This window comes from Colobus angolensis, unplaced genomic scaffold, assembly GCF_000951035.1.
Source record: "Colobus angolensis palliatus isolate OR3802 unplaced genomic scaffold, Cang.pa_1.0 Scaffold257, whole genome shotgun sequence".
Taxonomy (NCBI): Eukaryota; Metazoa; Chordata; class Mammalia; order Primates; family Cercopithecidae; genus Colobus; species Colobus angolensis.
The window spans coordinates 66895-70725 of record NW_012115788.1 but is presented as its reverse complement, the minus strand read 5'-3'; the positions used below and the strand labels follow the sequence as shown (position 1 = coordinate 70725).

General features: G+C 45.5%; 1 protein-coding gene across 1 annotated transcript in view; it reads right to left on the bottom strand.

Moving 5' to 3' along the window:
* The window catches only part of GNA14 (guanine nucleotide binding protein (G protein), alpha 14), a 47710-nt gene that overhangs the window by 12027 nt on the left and 31852 nt on the right, over window positions 1-3831 (bottom strand). The gene's annotated exons all lie outside the window — the stretch shown is intronic.

The window sequence follows — 3831 nt, the reverse complement described above, 5'->3', positions numbered from 1 at the left end:
TCACAAGGTCAGGAGATCGAGACCATCCTGGCTAACACGCTGAAACCCCGTCTCTACTAAAAATACAAAAAATTAGCTGGGCGTGGCGGCGGGCGCCTGCAGTCCCAGCTACTCGGGAGGCTGAGGCAGGAGAAGGGCGTGAACATGGGAAGCGGAGCTTGCAGTGAGCAGAGATCACTCTACAGCACTCCAGCCTGGGCGACAGAGTGAAACTCCGTCTCAAAAAATAAAATAAAATATATGTATATATAATAATTGACTTTACTTTTTACTAAAAATACAAAAAATTAGCCGGGCGTGGCGGCGGGCGCCTGCAGTCCCAGCTACTCGGGAGGCTGAGGCAGGAGAAGGGCATGAACATGGGAAGCGGAGCTTGCAGTGAGCAGAGATCACTCTACAGCACTCCAGCCTGGGCGACAGAGTGAAACTCCATCTCAAAAAATAAAATAAAATATATGTATATATAATAATTGACTTTACTTTTTAGAGCAGTTTTAGCTTGCCAGCAAAACTGTGGGGAGAGTACAATGCATTCCCACACAGTCTGCTTTTTATTTTCTTGCATCACTGATACAGCTCTTTCCCACTGGGAGCCTCCCTCCCAATGCACTACTCTCCCCACACCACTGATTATTATATTATCATATTTATTATTACTATGATTATTAAATAATTATTTCTCTATTACTATAGGAATTAAGGCCATTATTACTGTAATTATTACTATTACCGCACATTACCATTTATTGGCCACGTACTATGTGCCAAGGCCTCTACATATATTATCTCATTTAATCAATGGGAGGCTAGCATGAGCCAGAAATCTTTCCAAACCTCAGAAAATGGAAAAGATGAGGTTGGCCTGCAGCCACAGCATTTCCACGTGTTGGCCCCAGAGACTCAGCATCCTTTCCTTGGCTGCAAGTTGTAGCAGACAAATGAATCCTGGCAAGAGAAGCAGGACCCCAGGCTCTTCTTCCCCCACCCATCTTCCTGTATCCCACAGCAATGACATCACCATGCAGGGCTGGCTACACCGGCAGCTGTGAGTCAGCAAGCATCTGCTTAGTAGCTGGGATGTCAAGTGTAGATGGTACCCCCTGAAAAGTCACTTTTCTCATGCGTTGTTCATCCTTATAATTATCCAACAGCAAGCCAGAGAAAAGGAGGATCTTACACATCTACTTGGCTCATCCTAACCAAAGACTGTGATTAAATCGATGTGACTCTTCCCCATACCTATCATGAAAGTGAATGTAAACTCTTCTGGAGACTGTAGGACCTTCAGGCAGGTAGGGTCTCAAACAAGTGCCAGGCAGGATGGATTACTGGAAAGTGTGCTGGACTGGGAATCAGGACCCTGATTCTACATGGTGTAGTTGGGACTTTTAAGGACCCCAACAAGGTACCTGCCTTAGTGTCCTCATTTGTAAAATGAGCCATGATTTCCAGGGGCACCTGAATTATGACGTGTTACTTAAATGTAAGTAGAATTAGCCTTTACTATTGCAGCAGATGTCTAATAAGTATTTCTTGTTTGCAAAAACAGGATACATCAGTAGCCTCTAAACCCTGACTTCTAATCTCACCACTGGCACGCTGCACATCATGGGCCCTCTTCCCGACCGGCGAGAACAACGGATGGAGAACCTGGATGGTGACTGTCCAGTGTGGTGCAGAACAGCTCTCTCCCACGTCCTCCCCTCCTCTCGCCACCCTCTTGCTTCCCAAATAGGTCAGCTGTGCTGAGCTCTACCCTCTCAATGTAAAATGTCTGTTTGCCTCTCTGTCTTCATGGCAGGCCAGGAAATGCCACGAGGGCAGAACCAATGTCTTATTTGTTCTTATATCCCAGAACCTAGTGCAGTGCCTCCTATCACAAATAATAGGTGCCTTCTATTGATAGGTGCACACAGTAAACATCTGTGGTGCATGTAAAATTCATCTACCTAACAAGGCAGAAAATCATGAGGAAATAAAGAGCGAAAGCATGCTAGGGTGGGAAGACAGAAGTCCGTGCAGGTCATGGTGGGAGCCCAGAGCAGGTCAGGGCAGCCTCTCAGAGGAGGAGACGCTCAGACAATGCTTGGCCAATCTGTAATTCTAACTTGGCCTCTGGTGGCCCTCAGCGTCCTTGCTGCTTATAGGCGGGCCTCTTTTGCTGCACTGCTAAGTTTCACTATCAAAATCAGGTTAACTGCTGAGCGTTAGTACTGCGACAATGATCAGGGCTGTGACAAATGCATTTCTCTCTCTCCTTCTCACAAACACAATGTAGGACTGAAGTTTAGGGTGAATGAAACGTGAGTGGAAATCACTCTTGTCTCTTTTGAAAATAAACGCTATGACCGAGCGCAGTGGCTCACACCTGTAATCCCAGCACTTTGGGAGGCGGAGGGAGACGGATCACCTGCAGCCAGGAGTTCAAGACCAGCCTGTCCAACATGGTGAAACCCTGTCTCTACTAAAAATACAAAACTTAGCCGGGTTTGGTGGTGCGTGCCTGTGATCCCAGTTACTCGGGAGGCTGAGGCAGGAGAGTCACTTGAACCCGGGGGGCAGAGGTTGCAGTGAGACGGAGCTACTGCACTCCAGCATAGGCAACAGAACGAGATCCTGTATAAGACAGAGAAAGAGAGAAAGAGAGAGAGAGGAAGGAAGGAGAAGGAGAGGACAGGAAAGGACAGGAAAAAGGAAAGGAAAAACTCTTCAGAGTCAGTGAGTAATGCACCACACTCATTTTCATCTGCTGTGGTGATTTTAGAAGCATGAGACAAGATGGAGCCTCCATCGCCCAGGGCTCCTAAGTGACTACAGTGAACACAGAAACAACCTCACTTGCCATGCTGGATATGTGGCATGAGTGAGAAATCAACTCACAAGTTATCAACAAAGTTAAGTAAGCTGAACTTCAGGGGCAGTTTGTTAGTGCGGCATGACCTACTGCACAGATCCTGACTGATACACGTTGCAATGGATAAACCCAGCCTTTAGCTCTTGTAGTAGAGAGAAAAAGTGGAACCCAGTGAGATATCAAAGAGGAAAGAAAGCTTCTACATGAAAAATAGGGAGTAGATATAGATATGACCTGTCAGGTCACCGGGAGACCTCACCAGGAGAGGAAGACATATTGTCTGTTTAGCCAGGTGAGGGGAATTTGGAGAATCTGGTTTGAAAGAAGCAGAGAGCTCAGCCTCTTTGGAAACCCAACATTAGAACTTGAATTTGGAGCAGACTGCACCCAAGAGGCCCAGAAGTACTCCAAGTGTGGAGATTTATTTTTTATTTATTTTTTTAAAGATAGAGGCTCACTCTGTTTTTGTATTTTCAGTAGAGACAGGGTTTCACCATGTTGGACAGGCTGGTCTCAAACTCCTGACCTTAGGTGATCCGCCCACCTCAGCTTCCCAAAGTGCTGGAATTACAGGCATGACCCACTGTGCCTAGCCGATTTTTTTAAACTCTTATTTTGAAATAATATAAGACTTGCAAAAATGTGGGGAAAATGGTACAAAGAGTTCTATGCCGTTCAAGATTGGCCAAATGTGAACAATTAACTACTTTGCTTTATCATTCATCCTTTCTCCCTCCATGTGTGTGCAAACACACACACACTTCACACCCATGTGGGCCAACACACACATTTACTTTTTTCCTGAAACATTTGGGAGTAAGTTGCAGGCACCATGCCGCCTTATCTCTAGAGACTTACTGTGATTTACTAAAAACAAGGACATCGTCTTGCATAATCACAGTATAATGATCAGCATCAGGAAATGAGCATGGACACACCATTATTATTAAAGATTATTAATCTTCAGGCCTTGTCCA